A 16,377-nucleotide genomic window follows, 5' to 3' on the forward strand; every position below is an offset into this window, starting at 1 on the left:
GCGGGAAGGAGCATGTCAGGCAGGGGCAGAGGACGGTGACAGGCCGGGCGGGAAGGAGCCGGTCAGGCGGGGGCCCAGGACAGTGACGGGCCTGGCCGGGGAGGAGCGAGTCAGGCAGGGGCAGAGGAGACGGGCTGGGTAAGGGTTAGGGTTACAGTTAGGGCACAATTCACAATCGCAAAGATGTGGAAGCCACCCGAGTGCCCATCCATCCAGGAGTGCATTAATAAAATGTGGCGCGTGGACACCACGGAGTGCCATTCGGCTGTGAGGAGCAGCGGTGAGAGGGCACCTCTCGTGTTCTCCTGGCCAGAGCTGGAACCCGTTCCAGTAAGCCAAGTATCCCAAGAATGGACACACGAGCACCACGTGAGCGCGCTCACCGGCAAATTGGTACGAACGGATGGACACCTAAGTGGACAGAGAGGAATCCCCTTCCTCGGGTGGGTGTCGGGCGGGTGGGGGGAGGGGATGGGCATACACATCCATTAGGAATGGGGTGGGTGCGCACCGACTGGGGCATGGGCGCACTTGAAGCTAATGACCCGAGGGGGGAGGCTGGGAGAGGGCAACGTACCCGACCTTAACATTGGTACCCCCACAATACGCTGGAGGTATACAACATGAGAGGTAAATGAATAAGAACACAGGGGGGAGGGGGGCACGGGCAACACATGTCACCTGAATACTTGTACTCCCATCATCTGCTTGAAAAGAGAGAGAAAAGAAAATGCAATAATAGAGGCCGGGCGCGGTGGCTCACGCCTGTAATCCTAGCTCTTGGGAGGCCGAGGCGGGTGGATTGCTCAAGGTCAGGAGTTCAAAACCAGCCTGAGCAAGAGCGAGACCCCGTCTCTACTATAAATAGAAAGAAATTGATTGGCCAACTGATATATATATATATATAAAAAAAATTAGCCGGGCATAGTGGCGCATGCCTGTAGTCCCAGCTACTCGGGAGGCTGAGGCAGAAGGATCACTCGAGCCCAGGAGTTTGAGGTTGCTGTGAGCTAGGGTGACGCCACGGCACTCACTCTAGCCTGGACAACAAAGTGAGACTCTGTCTCAAAAAAAAAAAAAAAAAAGAAAAAAAAAAAAAGAAAATGCAATAATAGAGGTAAGAGACACTTTTTAAAAATAATGAATCCGAAGAGAAAAGTAAAAGGAGGCCTGTGGAGCAGGTCTGGGTGTGACTCCGGATCCCCCAACATCAGGTGCCACCACCAAAGATTCCTACGTGGAGCCCGTAGAACCCCAAAAGCAACGGGACGAGTTCTGGTCACATACTCCCTCAAAATGACATCCTGGCCTTCTTCTGGAACTCCCTCCCCTCTCAGACTCTCAAGGTTTCCTCCAGCGTGTCGGTTCCCACAGAGCAGACCTTTGGTCTGAGACCTGACAGTCCAGATGCCACGCGTGCTGCCGCGTGGCGGCGGTGTCGCGGCTTGGGACAAGAGGAGGCCCCACGGTGCGGGCTGGGGCGCCAGGCACAGCGGCGGGCGCTGAGGGTGGGGGTGACCCCCACCCCGGGCCGCCGCCGCGCTCCCAGAAAGGGGACAGAACGAGAGGCAAAAAAAAAAAAAAAAGCCGCCGCCTAGGGCACCCGTGATTCCCGGGCGGTCTCCCATCCAAGTACTAACGAGGCCCGACCCTGCTTAGCTTCCGAGACCAGAGGAGATGGGGGGCGTTCAGGGTGGTGTGGCCCTAGACGGCGGAGGGCGCCCCTGCCCCGCTCGAGAAGCCGAGCCTCTCTGCGCTTCCCCGCCGCCGCCTCCCGCCCCAGGCCCCGCGCCGGGCCGGGCCTGTTGAGTTCGCCGGCGGCCGGGTCCGGCGGGCTCCGAGGGACCGGGGTGATGGGCGGGGCGGGGCGGGGCGGGGCGGGGCGGGGGGCTGTCTCTCTCTACACACACACACACTCACACTCACTCACACTCACACAAGATGCGCCTCCACGGCTGGACTCGCCAAGGTGGAGACCTTCCAGCCCCCCTCCTCTCCCCGCCTGGCCTCCTTCACCTACCCGCCGCCCACCCCCAGCGCGTCGCCGCCGCTGACTGCGCACGCGCCCGGCGCTCGCCCTCTGACCCCAGCCAGGGGCCGCCCTCCCCCACAACCGCTTTCAGCTGTGCCCCCCTCCCCCCGCCCTGTGGGTGGGCTGCCGCCTATTCCCCCGGGCCAGGACTGGGGCACAGCGCAAGGGGGAGGGGAGCGAGTGTATGGGGCATCTCTCTCTGGGGATGTGTCCCATGGGTGGGGTGGGGTGGGGTGGCGTGGTTTGTGGGGCGCTGAAGAAATCAGTCCCCTCCATCTCCCACCTCTGGAAAACGCCCAAGCCCTTGGAGAACTGCCGGCACCGCTACCGTGGGGGCCGGGACCCTCCTCTGTGTCCTCCTGTGGCCCAGTCCAAGGGGCCTGGGCCTGGCCGGGGCTGCATTGGACCCCGACCACCCTGGCGTGTGGACTCGCCAAAAATCGGCCATTAGATATTGGATTCCAGCTTCCTTGAGGTCATTTCACTAATGAGTGCACCGGAAAGAGTTTCCTAATCCATCTGTGAGGGTGGCAACTGAAAGAGAATTTGAAAGCTGACAGAATAGGCGAGGGAAGGCATAGGAGATTTCCACACCCAGCAAGGAAGCCTTTCCCGAAATGGAAGAAAGAAACGAGCAAACAGAGACACCGGTAGCCCGCCCGGATCAGAGTCTGCCCCCGAGAGAAAGCACCCTGACCAGGTTCACCCGTGGGTGGGTGGCGAGCTAGCGGCATTCAGAAGAGCGAGGCCCGCAGTCTGTGCGGAAGACACCTGCACTCGGGTGTGTGTGGCGGCACAATTCCCAAGCAGCTCCAGATGTTAAACCAAGGAGAAGCCAGGGAGTTCCCAACGCCCCAGGTGTCCTCAGCCCACGACTGGCTGCTGTGGGAATGCGAAGCCCGGCTCCTTGTCTCAGAGCGGGGTTCCCAGGAGGATCAGGCTGAAGCTGGGACTTGGCCTCAAAGTGTCCCCTCGAATGGCCACCCCCTTCCCCTTCCTGCTCCTCTACTCCTGGTGCCCCTCCATCCAGGGGCCAGACCTTAGAGTCACCGCAAGAGAATCCTGGTCCCAAAGGAGCCTTCTGGGGGACCGGTGCTGAGAGAGGTTGTGGGCATGGCCCGCTGGGGCTCTGCCCGACCCAGGGCTGAGAGACGCAACCTCCCAGCTCTGGGTCCCTGCAGGAAGTGTTGGCAAGCACAGGGCCGGTCCTCCAAAGGCCCAGGTGCAGGGAGCCCAGGCCAAGCAGCCTGTGGAAGAAGCCACTTGCCGTGCCACCCCGGGAACAGGACTGCAGGCCCCGGCCCTTCCCACCTCCTCCTCCTCCTCTTCCCCCCCACCCCCCGCCCCCACCCCTCCACCGACATGGCACAGGGCTCAGAGACACCTCAGACCCTTGCTACCCAAAGTGCAAAGGGCATCGGTTGCTCCTCCAAACCCCCCGCCCAGCAGACCACGTTGTCCAGCCAGCCCCCGGGCCTCCCTGGGGTGCCCAGCACAAAAGTGCAGACACCCACGGGACCCTCAGTCTCAGTTTTCGGATGTTTTTGCCACTCTAAGGACCCGCAGGCCAGCTGGGCCTTCGGGCAGGACAGAGAGCCCCGGAATCCGACGTGGAGAGCTGCGTGTACGTCCCCATCAGGAGGCGGTCCCCACCTCCGGGGCTCTCCCCTTGCGGGGAGCGGCAGCCCCAGGGCCTCAGGCAAGACACCAGGCTGGGCCCCCCCACGGCACAGCGGGGGGGGGGGGGAGGGGGCACAGCGGGGGGGGGGGCACGTTCTCCCGCACAAGCGCCTTAGGGACGGCTGCTGGAGACTGCTGCGGCCACCCTGCTGCCGGGTTTCTGGAGGGCTTCCTGGAAGCAGCGTCCACACCAAGCCCTTGGAAGGCCCAGGCGACGGAGGAGCCAGCCGGTCAGGCAGGGGCCGAGGACGGTGAGAGGCCGGGCGGGAAGGAGCATGTCAGGCAGGGGCAGAGGACGGTGACAGGCCGGGCGGGAAGGAGCCGGTCAGGCGGGGGCCCAGGACAGTGACGGGCCTGGCCGGGGAGGAGCGAGTCAGGCAGGGGCAGAGGAGACGGGCTGGGTAAGGGTTAGGGTTACAGTTAGGGCACAATTCACAATCGCAAAGATGTGGAAGCCACCCGAGTGCCCATCCATCCAGGAGTGCATTAATAAAATGTGGCGCGTGGACACCACGGAGTGCCATTCGGCTGTGAGGAGCAGCGGTGAGAGGGCACCTCTCGTGTTCTCCTGGCCAGAGCTGGAACCCGTTCCAGTAAGCCAAGTATCCCAAGAATGGACACACGAGCACCACGTGAGCGCGCTCACCGGCAAATTGGTACGAACGGATGGACACCTAAGTGGACAGAGAGGAATCCCCTTCCTCGGGTGGGTGTCGGGCGGGTGGGGGGAGGGGATGGGCATACACATCCATTAGGAATGGGGTGGGTGCGCACCGACTGGGGCATGGGCGCACTTGAAGCTAATGACCCGAGGGGGGAGGCTGGGAGAGGGCAACGTACCCGACCTTAACATTGGTACCCCCACAATACGCTGGAGGTATACAACATGAGAGGTAAATGAATAAGAACACAGGGGGGAGGGGGGCACGGGCAACACATGTCACCTGAATACTTGTACTCCCATCATCTGCTTGAAAAGAGAGAGAAAAGAAAATGCAATAATAGAGGCCGGGCGCGGTGGCTCACGCCTGTAATCCTAGCTCTTGGGAGGCCGAGGCGGGTGGATTGCTCAAGGTCAGGAGTTCAAAACCAGCCTGAGCAAGAGCGAGACCCCGTCTCTACTATAAATAGAAAGAAATTGATTGGCCAACTGATATATATATATATATAAAAAAAATTAGCCGGGCATAGTGGCGCATGCCTGTAGTCCCAGCTACTCGGGAGGCTGAGGCAGAAGGATCACTCGAGCCCAGGAGTTTGAGGTTGCTGTGAGCTAGGGTGACGCCACGGCACTCACTCTAGCCTGGACAACAAAGTGAGACTCTGTCTCAAAAAAAAAAAAAAAAAAGAAAAAAAAAAAAAAGAAAATGCAATAATAGAGGTAAGAGACACTTTTTAAAAATAATGAATCCGAAGAGAAAAGTAAAAGGAGGCCTGTGGAGCAGGTCTGGGTGTGACTCCGGATCCCCCAACATCAGGTGCCACCACCAAAGATTCCTACGTGGAGCCCGTAGAACCCCAAAAGCAACGGGACGAGTTCTGGTCACATACTCCCTCAAAATGACATCCTGGCCTTCTTCTGGAACTCCCTCCCCTCTCAGACTCTCAAGGTTTCCTCCAGCGTGTCGGTTCCCACAGAGCAGACCTTTGGTCTGAGACCTGACAGTCCAGATGCCACGCGTGCTGCCGCGTGGCGGCGGTGTCGCGGCTTGGGACAAGAGGAGGCCCCACGGTGCGGGCTGGGGCGCCAGGCACAGCGGCGGGCGCTGAGGGTGGGGGTGACCCCCACCCCGGGCCGCCGCCGCGCTCCCAGAAAGGGGACAGAACGAGAGGCAAAAAAAAAAAAAAAAGCCGCCGCCTAGGGCACCCGTGATTCCCGGGCGGTCTCCCATCCAAGTACTAACGAGGCCCGACCCTGCTTAGCTTCCGAGACCAGAGGAGATGGGGGGCGTTCAGGGTGGTGTGGCCCTAGACGGCGGAGGGCGCCCCTGCCCCGCTCGAGAAGCCGAGCCTCTCTGCGCTTCCCCGCCGCCGCCTCCCGCCCCAGGCCCCGCGCCGGGCCGGGCCTGTTGAGTTCGCCGGCGGCCGGGTCCGGCGGGCTCCGAGGGACCGGGGTGATGGGCGGGGCGGGGCGGGGCGGGGCGGGGCGGGGGGCTGTCTCTCTCTACACACACACACACTCACACTCACTCACACTCACACAAGATGCGCCTCCACGGCTGGACTCGCCAAGGTGGAGACCTTCCAGCCCCCCTCCTCTCCCCGCCTGGCCTCCTTCACCTACCCGCCGCCCACCCCCAGCGCGTCGCCGCCGCTGACTGCGCACGCGCCCGGCGCTCGCCCTCTGACCCCAGCCAGGGGCCGCCCTCCCCCACAACCGCTTTCAGCTGTGCCCCCCTCCCCCCGCCCTGTGGGTGGGCTGCCGCCTATTCCCCCGGGCCAGGACTGGGGCACAGCGCAAGGGGGAGGGGAGCGAGTGTATGGGGCATCTCTCTCTGGGGATGTGTCCCATGGGTGGGGTGGGGTGGGGTGGCGTGGTTTGTGGGGCGCTGAAGAAATCAGTCCCCTCCATCTCCCACCTCTGGAAAACGCCCAAGCCCTTGGAGAACTGCCGGCACCGCTACCGTGGGGGCCGGGACCCTCCTCTGTGTCCTCCTGTGGCCCAGTCCAAGGGGCCTGGGCCTGGCCGGGGCTGCATTGGACCCCGACCACCCTGGCGTGTGGACTCGCCAAAAATCGGCCATTAGATATTGGATTCCAGCTTCCTTGAGGTCATTTCACTAATGAGTGCACCGGAAAGAGTTTCCTAATCCATCTGTGAGGGTGGCAACTGAAAGAGAATTTGAAAGCTGACAGAATAGGCGAGGGAAGGCATAGGAGATTTCCACACCCAGCAAGGAAGCCTTTCCCGAAATGGAAGAAAGAAACGAGCAAACAGAGACACCGGTAGCCCGCCCGGATCAGAGTCTGCCCCCGAGAGAAAGCACCCTGACCAGGTTCACCCGTGGGTGGGTGGCGAGCTAGCGGCATTCAGAAGAGCGAGGCCCGCAGTCTGTGCGGAAGACACCTGCACTCGGGTGTGTGTGGCGGCACAATTCCCAAGCAGCTCCAGATGTTAAACCAAGGAGAAGCCAGGGAGTTCCCAACGCCCCAGGTGTCCTCAGCCCACGACTGGCTGCTGTGGGAATGCGAAGCCCGGCTCCTTGTCTCAGAGCGGGGTTCCCAGGAGGATCAGGCTGAAGCTGGGACTTGGCCTCAAAGTGTCCCCTCGAATGGCCACCCCCTTCCCCTTCCTGCTCCTCTACTCCTGGTGCCCCTCCATCCAGGGGCCAGACCTTAGAGTCACCGCAAGAGAATCCTGGTCCCAAAGGAGCCTTCTGGGGGACCGGTGCTGAGAGAGGTTGTGGGCATGGCCCGCTGGGGCTCTGCCCGACCCAGGGCTGAGAGACGCAACCTCCCAGCTCTGGGTCCCTGCAGGAAGTGTTGGCAAGCACAGGGCCGGTCCTCCAAAGGCCCAGGTGCAGGGAGCCCAGGCCAAGCAGCCTGTGGAAGAAGCCACTTGCCGTGCCACCCCGGGAACAGGACTGCAGGCCCCGGCCCTTCCCACCTCCTCCTCCTCCTCTTCCCCCCCACCCCCCGCCCCCACCCCTCCACCGACATGGCACAGGGCTCAGAGACACCTCAGACCCTTGCTACCCAAAGTGCAAAGGGCATCGGTTGCTCCTCCAAACCCCCCGCCCAGCAGACCACGTTGTCCAGCCAGCCCCCGGGCCTCCCTGGGGTGCCCAGCACAAAAGTGCAGACACCCACGGGACCCTCAGTCTCAGTTTTCGGATGTTTTTGCCACTCTAAGGACCCGCAGGCCAGCTGGGCCTTCGGGCAGGACAGAGAGCCCCGGAATCCGACGTGGAGAGCTGCGTGTACGTCCCCATCAGGAGGCGGTCCCCACCTCCGGGGCTCTCCCCTTGCGGGGAGCGGCAGCCCCAGGGCCTCAGGCAAGACACCAGGCTGGGCCCCCCCACGGCACAGCGGGGGGGGGGGGGGGGGGGAGGGGGCACAGCGGGGGGGGGGGGCACGTTCTCCCGCACAAGCGCCTTAGGGACGGCTGCTGGAGACTGCTGCGGCCACCCTGCTGCCGGGTTTCTGGAGGGCTTCCTGGAAGCAGCGTCCACACCAAGCCCTTGGAAGGCCCAGGCGACGGAGGAGCCAGCCGGTCAGGCAGGGGCCGAGGACGGTGAGAGGCCGGGCGGGAAGGAGCATGTCAGGCAGGGGCAGAGGACGGTGACAGGCCGGGCGGGAAGGAGCCGGTCAGGCGGGGGCCCAGGACAGTGACGGGCCTGGCCGGGGAGGAGCGAGTCAGGCAGGGGCAGAGGAGACGGGCTGGGTAAGGGTTAGGGTTACAGTTAGGGCACAATTCACAATCGCAAAGATGTGGAAGCCACCCGAGTGCCCATCCATCCAGGAGTGCATTAATAAAATGTGGCGCGTGGACACCACGGAGTGCCATTCGGCTGTGAGGAGCAGCGGTGAGAGGGCACCTCTCGTGTTCTCCTGGCCAGAGCTGGAACCCGTTCCAGTAAGCCAAGTATCCCAAGAATGGACACACGAGCACCACGTGAGCGCGCTCACCGGCAAATTGGTACGAACGGATGGACACCTAAGTGGACAGAGAGGAATCCCCTTCCTCGGGTGGGTGTCGGGCGGGTGGGGGGAGGGGATGGGCATACACATCCATTAGGAATGGGGTGGGTGCGCACCGACTGGGGCATGGGCGCACTTGAAGCTAATGACCCGAGGGGGGAGGCTGGGAGAGGGCAACGTACCCGACCTTAACATTGGTACCCCCACAATACGCTGGAGGTATACAACATGAGAGGTAAATGAATAAGAACACAGGGGGGAGGGGGGCACGGGCAACACATGTCACCTGAATACTTGTACTCCCATCATCTGCTTGAAAAGAGAGAGAAAAGAAAATGCAATAATAGAGGCCGGGCGCGGTGGCTCACGCCTGTAATCCTAGCTCTTGGGAGGCCGAGGCGGGTGGATTGCTCAAGGTCAGGAGTTCAAAACCAGCCTGAGCAAGAGCGAGACCCCGTCTCTACTATAAATAGAAAGAAATTGATTGGCCAACTGATATATATATATATATAAAAAAAATTAGCCGGGCATAGTGGCGCATGCCTGTAGTCCCAGCTACTCGGGAGGCTGAGGCAGAAGGATCACTCGAGCCCAGGAGTTTGAGGTTGCTGTGAGCTAGGGTGACGCCACGGCACTCACTCTAGCCTGGACAACAAAGTGAGACTCTGTCTCAAAAAAAAAAAAAAAAAAGAAAAAAAAAAAAAAGAAAATGCAATAATAGAGGTAAGAGACACTTTTTAAAAATAATGAATCCGAAGAGAAAAGTAAAAGGAGGCCTGTGGAGCAGGTCTGGGTGTGACTCCGGATCCCCCAACATCAGGTGCCACCACCAAAGATTCCTACGTGGAGCCCGTAGAACCCCAAAAGCAACGGGACGAGTTCTGGTCACATACTCCCTCAAAATGACATCCTGGCCTTCTTCTGGAACTCCCTCCCCTCTCAGACTCTCAAGGTTTCCTCCAGCGTGTCGGTTCCCACAGAGCAGACCTTTGGTCTGAGACCTGACAGTCCAGATGCCACGCGTGCTGCCGCGTGGCGGCGGTGTCGCGGCTTGGGACAAGAGGAGGCCCCACGGTGCGGGCTGGGGCGCCAGGCACAGCGGCGGGCGCTGAGGGTGGGGGTGACCCCCACCCCGGGCCGCCGCCGCGCTCCCAGAAAGGGGACAGAACGAGAGGCAAAAAAAAAAAAAAAAGCCGCCGCCTAGGGCACCCGTGATTCCCGGGCGGTCTCCCATCCAAGTACTAACGAGGCCCGACCCTGCTTAGCTTCCGAGACCAGAGGAGATGGGGGGCGTTCAGGGTGGTGTGGCCCTAGACGGCGGAGGGCGCCCCTGCCCCGCTCGAGAAGCCGAGCCTCTCTGCGCTTCCCCGCCGCCGCCTCCCGCCCCAGGCCCCGCGCCGGGCCGGGCCTGTTGAGTTCGCCGGCGGCCGGGTCCGGCGGGCTCCGAGGGACCGGGGTGATGGGCGGGGCGGGGCGGGGCGGGGCGGGGCGGGGGGCTGTCTCTCTCTACACACACACACACTCACACTCACTCACACTCACACAAGATGCGCCTCCACGGCTGGACTCGCCAAGGTGGAGACCTTCCAGCCCCCCTCCTCTCCCCGCCTGGCCTCCTTCACCTACCCGCCGCCCACCCCCAGCGCGTCGCCGCCGCTGACTGCGCACGCGCCCGGCGCTCGCCCTCTGACCCCAGCCAGGGGCCGCCCTCCCCCACAACCGCTTTCAGCTGTGCCCCCCTCCCCCCGCCCTGTGGGTGGGCTGCCGCCTATTCCCCCGGGCCAGGACTGGGGCACAGCGCAAGGGGGAGGGGAGCGAGTGTATGGGGCATCTCTCTCTGGGGATGTGTCCCATGGGTGGGGTGGGGTGGGGTGGCGTGGTTTGTGGGGCGCTGAAGAAATCAGTCCCCTCCATCTCCCACCTCTGGAAAACGCCCAAGCCCTTGGAGAACTGCCGGCACCGCTACCGTGGGGGCCGGGACCCTCCTCTGTGTCCTCCTGTGGCCCAGTCCAAGGGGCCTGGGCCTGGCCGGGGCTGCATTGGACCCCGACCACCCTGGCGTGTGGACTCGCCAAAAATCGGCCATTAGATATTGGATTCCAGCTTCCTTGAGGTCATTTCACTAATGAGTGCACCGGAAAGAGTTTCCTAATCCATCTGTGAGGGTGGCAACTGAAAGAGAATTTGAAAGCTGACAGAATAGGCGAGGGAAGGCATAGGAGATTTCCACACCCAGCAAGGAAGCCTTTCCCGAAATGGAAGAAAGAAACGAGCAAACAGAGACACCGGTAGCCCGCCCGGATCAGAGTCTGCCCCCGAGAGAAAGCACCCTGACCAGGTTCACCCGTGGGTGGGTGGCGAGCTAGCGGCATTCAGAAGAGCGAGGCCCGCAGTCTGTGCGGAAGACACCTGCACTCGGGTGTGTGTGGCGGCACAATTCCCAAGCAGCTCCAGATGTTAAACCAAGGAGAAGCCAGGGAGTTCCCAACGCCCCAGGTGTCCTCAGCCCACGACTGGCTGCTGTGGGAATGCGAAGCCCGGCTCCTTGTCTCAGAGCGGGGTTCCCAGGAGGATCAGGCTGAAGCTGGGACTTGGCCGCAAAGTGTCCCCTCGCATGGCCACCCCCTTCCCCTTCCTGCTCCTCTACTCCTGGTGCCCCTCCATCCAGGGGCCAGACCTTAAAGAGTCACCGCAAGAGAATCCTGGTCCCAAAGGAGCCTTCTGGGGGACCGGTGCTGAGAGAGGTTGTGGGCATGGCCCGCTGGGGCTCTGCCCGACCCAGGGCTGAGAGATGCCACCTCCCAGCTCTGGGTCCCTGCAGGAAGTGTTGGCAAGCACAGGGCCGGTCCTCCAAAGGCCCAGGTGCAGGGAGCCCAGGCCAAGCAGCCTGTGGAAGAAGCCACTTGCCATGCCACCCCGGGAACAGGACTGCAGGCCCCGGCCCTTCCCACCTCCTCCTCCTCCTCTTCCCCCCCACCCCCCGCCCCCACCCCTCCACCGACATGGCACAGGGCTCAGAGACACCTCAGACCCTTGCTACCCAAAGTGCAAAGGGCATCGGTTGCTCCTCCAAACCCCCCGCCCAGCAGACCACGTTGTCCAGCCAGCCCCCGGGCCTCCCTGGGGTGCCCAGCACAAAAGTGCAGACACCCACGGGACCCTCAGTCTCAGTTTTCGGATGTTTTTGCCACTCTAAGGACCCGCAGGCCAGCTGGGCCTTCGGGCAGGACAGAGAGCCCCGGAATCCGACGTGGAGAGCTGCGTGTACATCCCCATCAGGAGGCGGTCCCCACCTCCGGGGCTCTCCCCTTGCGGGGAGCGGCAGCCCCAGGGCCTCAGGCAAGACACCAGGCTGGGCCCCCCCACGGCACAGCGGGGGGGGGGGGGGGGGAGGGGGCACAGCGGGGGGGCACGTTCCCCCGCACAAGCGCCTTAGGGACGGCTGCTGGAGACTGCTGCGGCCACCCTGCTGCCGGGTTTCTGGAGGGCTTCCTGGAAGCAGCGTCCACACCAAGCCCTTGGAAGGCCCAGGCGACGGAGGAGCCAGCCGGTCAGGCAGGGGCCGAGGACGGTGAGAGGCCGGGCGGGAAGGAGCATGTCAGGCAGGGGCAGAGGACGGTGACAGGCCGGGCGGGAAGGAGCCGGTCAGGCGGGGGCCCAGGACAGTGACGGGCCTGGCCGGGGAGGAGCGAGTCAGGCAGGGGCAGAGGAGACGGGCTGGGTAAGGGTTAGGGTTACAGTTAGGGCACAATTCACAATCGCAAAGATGTGGAAGCCACCCGAGTGCCCATCCATCCAGGAGTGCATTAATAAAATGTGGCGCGTGGACACCACGGAGTGCCATTCGGCTGTGAGGAGCAGCGGTGAGAGGGCACCTCTCGTGTTCTCCTGGCCAGAGCTGGAACCCGTTCCAGTAAGCCAAGTATCCCAAGAATGGACACACGAGCACCACGTGAGCGCGCTCACCGGCAAATTGGTACGAACGGATGGACACCTAAGTGGACAGAGAGGAATCCCCTTCCTCGGGTGGGTGTCGGGCGGGTGGGGGGAGGGGATGGGCATACACATCCATTAGGAATGGGGTGGGTGCGCACCGACTGGGGCATGGGCGCACTTGAAGCTAATGACCCGAGGGGGGAGGCTGGGAGAGGGCAACGTACCCGACCTTAACATTGGTACCCCCACAATACGCTGGAGGTATACAACATGAGAGGTAAATGAATAAGAACACAGGGGGGAGGGGGGCACGGGCAACACATGTCACCTGAATACTTGTACTCCCATCATCTGCTTGAAAAGAGAGAGAAAAGAAAATGCAATAATAGAGGCCGGGCGCGGTGGCTCACGCCTGTAATCCTAGCTCTTGGGAGGCCGAGGCGGGTGGATTGCTCAAGGTCAGGAGTTCAAAACCAGCCTGAGCAAGAGCGAGACCCCGTCTCTACTATAAATAGAAAGAAATTGATTGGCCAACTGATATATATATATATATAAAAAAAATTAGCCGGGCATAGTGGCGCATGCCTGTAGTCCCAGCTACTCGGGAGGCTGAGGCAGAAGGATCACTCGAGCCCAGGAGTTTGAGGTTGCTGTGAGCTAGGGTGACGCCACGGCACTCACTCTAGCCTGGACAACAAAGTGAGACTCTGTCTCAAAAAAAAAAAAAAAAAAGAAAAAAAAAAAAAAGAAAATGCAATAATAGAGGTAAGAGACACTTTTTAAAAATAATGAATCCGAAGAGAAAAGTAAAAGGAGGCCTGTGGAGCAGGTCTGGGTGTGACTCCGGATCCCCCAACATCAGGTGCCACCACCAAAGATTCCTATGTGGAGCCCGTAGAACCCCAAAAGCAACGGGACGAGTTCTGGTCACATACTCCCTCAAAATGACATCCTGGCCTTCTTCTGGAACTCCCTCCCCTCTCAGACTCTCAAGGTTTCCTCCAGCGTGTCGGTTCCCACAGAGCAGACCTTTGGTCTGAGACCTGACAGTCCAGATGCCACGCGTGCTGCCGCGTGGCGGCGGTGTCGCGGCTTGGGACAAGAGGAGGCCCCACGGTGCGGGCTGGGGCGCCAGGCACAGCGGCGGGCGCTGAGGGTGGGGGTGACCCCCACCCCGGGCCGCCGCCGCGCTCCCAGAAAGGGGACAGAACGAGAGGCAAAAAAAAAAAAAAAAGCCGCCGCCTAGGGCACCCGTGATTCCCGGGCGGTCTCCCATCCAAGTACTAACGAGGCCCGACCCTGCTTAGCTTCCGAGACCAGAGGAGATGGGGGGCGTTCAGGGTGGTGTGGCCCTAGACGGCGGAGGGCGCCCCTGCCCCGCTCGAGAAGCCGAGCCTCTCTGCGCTTCCCCGCCGCCGCCTCCCGCCCCAGGCCCCGCGCCGGGCCGGGCCTGTTGAGTTCGCCGGCGGCCGGGTCCGGCGGGCTCCGAGGGACCGGGGTGATGGGCGGGGCGGGGCGGGGCGGGGCGGGGCGGGGGGCTGTCTCTCTCTACACACACACACACTCACACTCACTCACACTCACACAAGATGCGCCTCCACGGCTGGACTCGCCAAGGTGGAGACCTTCCAGCCCCCCTCCTCTCCCCGCCTGGCCTCCTTCACCTACCCGCCGCCCACCCCCAGCGCGTCGCCGCCGCTGACTGCGCACGCGCCCGGCGCTCGCCCTCTGACCCCAGCCAGGGGCCGCCCTCCCCCACAACCGCTTTCAGCTGTGCCCCCCTCCCCCCGCCCTGTGGGTGGGCTGCCGCCTATTCCCCCGGGCCAGGACTGGGGCACAGCGCAAGGGGGAGGGGAGCGAGTGTATGGGGCATCTCTCTCTGGGGATGTGTCCCATGGGTGGGGTGGGGTGGGGTGGCGTGGTTTGTGGGGCGCTGAAGAAATCAGTCCCCTCCATCTCCCACCTCTGGAAAACGCCCAAGCCCTTGGAGAACTGCCGGCACCGCTACCGTGGGGGCCGGGACCCTCCTCTGTGTCCTCCTGTGGCCCAGTCCAAGGGGCCTGGGCCTGGCCGGGGCTGCATTGGACCCCGACCACCCTGGCGTGTGGACTCGCCAAAAATCGGCCATTAGATATTGGATTCCAGCTTCCTTGAGGTCATTTCACTAATGAGTGCACCGGAAAGAGTTTCCTAATCCATCTGTGAGGGTGGCAACTGAAAGAGAATTTGAAAGCTGACAGAATAGGCGAGGGAAGGCATAGGAGATTTCCACACCCAGCAAGGAAGCCTTTCCCGAAATGGAAGAAAGAAACGAGCAAACAGAGACACCGGTAGCCCGCCCGGATCAGAGTCTGCCCCCGAGAGAAAGCACCCTGACCAGGTTCACCCGTGGGTGGGTGGCGAGCTAGCGGCATTCAGAAGAGCGAGGCCCGCAGTCTGTGCGGAAGACACCTGCACTCGGGTGTGTGTGGCGGCACAATTCCCAAGCAGCTCCAGATGTTAAACCAAGGAGAAGCCAGGGAGTTCCCAACGCCCCAGGTGTCCTCAGCCCACGACTGGCTGCTGTGGGAATGCGAAGCCCGGCTCCTTGTCTCAGAGCGGGGTTCCCAGGAGGATCAGGCTGAAGCTGGGACTTGGCCGCAAAGTGTCCCCTCGCATGGCCACCCCCTTCCCCTTCCTGCTCCTCTACTCCTGGTGCCCCTCCATCCAGGGGCCAGACCTTAAAGAGTCACCGCAAGAGAATCCTGGTCCCAAAGGAGCCTTCTGGGGGACCGGTGCTGAGAGAGGTTGTGGGCATGGCCCGCTGGGGCTCTGCCCGACCCAGGGCTGAGAGATGCCACCTCCCAGCTCTGGGTCCCTGCAGGAAGTGTTGGCAAGCACAGGGCCGGTCCTCCAAAGGCCCAGGTGCAGGGAGCCCAGGCCAAGCAGCCTGTGGAAGAAGCCACTTGCCATGCCACCCCGGGAACAGGACTGCAGGCCCCGGCCCTTCCCACCTCCTCCTCCTCCTCTTCCCCCCCACCCCCCGCCCCCACCCCTCCACCGACATGGCACAGGGCTCAGAGACACCTCAGACCCTTGCTACCCAAAGTGCAAAGGGCATCGGTTGCTCCTCCAAACCCCCCGCCCAGCAGACCACGTTGTCCAGCCAGCCCCCGGGCCTCCCTGGGGTGCCCAGCACAAAAGTGCAGACACCCACGGGACCCTCAGTCTCAGTTTTCGGATGTTTTTGCCACTCTAAGGACCCGCAGGCCAGCTGGGCCTTCGGGCAGGACAGAGAGCCCCGGAATCCGACGTGGAGAGCTGCGTGTACATCCCCATCAGGAGGCGGTCCCCACCTCCGGGGCTCTCCCCTTGCGGGGAGCGGCAGCCCCAGGGCCTCAGGCAAGACACCAGGCTGGGCCCCCCCACGGCACAGCGGGGGGGGGGAGGGGGCACAGCGGGGGGGCACGTTCCCCCGCACAAGCGCCTTAGGGACGGCTGCTGGAGACTGCTGCGGCCACCCTGCTGCCGGGTTTCTGGAGGGCTTCCTGGAAGCAGCGTCCACACCAAGCCCTTGGAAGGCCCAGGCGACGGAGGAGCCAGCCGGTCAGGCAGGGGCCGAGGACGGTGAGAGGCCGGGCGGGAAGGAGCATGTCAGGCAGGGGCAGAGGACGGTGACAGGCCGGGCGGGAAGGAGCCGGTCAGGCGGGGGCCCAGGACAGTGACGGGCCTGGCCGGGGAGGAGCGAGTCAGGCAGGGGCAGAGGAGACGGGCTGGGTAAGGGTTAGGGTTACAGTTAGGGCACAATTCACAATCGCAAAGATGTGGAAGCCACCCGAGTGCCCATCCATCCAGGAGTGCATTAATAAAATGTGGCGCGTGGACACCACGGAGTGCCATTCGGCTGTGAGGAGCAGCGGTGAGAGGGCACCTCTCGTGTTCTCCTGGCCAGAGCTGGAACCCGTTCCAGTAAGCCAAGTATCCCAAGAATGGACACACGAGCACCACGTGAGCGCGCTCACCGGCAAATTGGTACGAACGGATGGACACCTAAGTGGACAGAGAGGAATCCCCTTCCTCGGGTGGGTGTCGGGCGGGTGGGGGGAGGG

The 16,377-nt window shown here is 62.5% G+C and overlaps 4 pseudogenes; all 4 read right to left on the reverse strand.

Annotated features, from left to right (window-relative positions):
• Window positions 1-1,591: 1,591 nt before the first annotated feature.
• LOC142864253 (uncharacterized) lies at window positions 1,592-1,710 on the reverse strand (annotated as a pseudogene).
• Window positions 1,711-5,567: 3,857 nt separating this feature from the next.
• On the reverse strand, window positions 5,568-5,686 carry LOC142864254 (uncharacterized; annotated as a pseudogene).
• Window positions 5,687-9,550: 3,864 nt separating this feature from the next.
• Window positions 9,551-9,669, reverse strand: LOC142864255 (uncharacterized; annotated as a pseudogene).
• A 3,859-nt stretch (window positions 9,670-13,528) lies between these two features.
• LOC142864256 (uncharacterized) lies at window positions 13,529-13,647 on the reverse strand (annotated as a pseudogene).
• Window positions 13,648-16,377: the final 2,730 nt, after the last annotated feature.

The sequence above is a fragment of the Microcebus murinus genome, chromosome 24 (assembly GCF_040939455.1).
Source record: "Microcebus murinus isolate Inina chromosome 24, M.murinus_Inina_mat1.0, whole genome shotgun sequence".
Classification (NCBI taxonomy): domain Eukaryota; kingdom Metazoa; phylum Chordata; class Mammalia; order Primates; family Cheirogaleidae; genus Microcebus; species Microcebus murinus.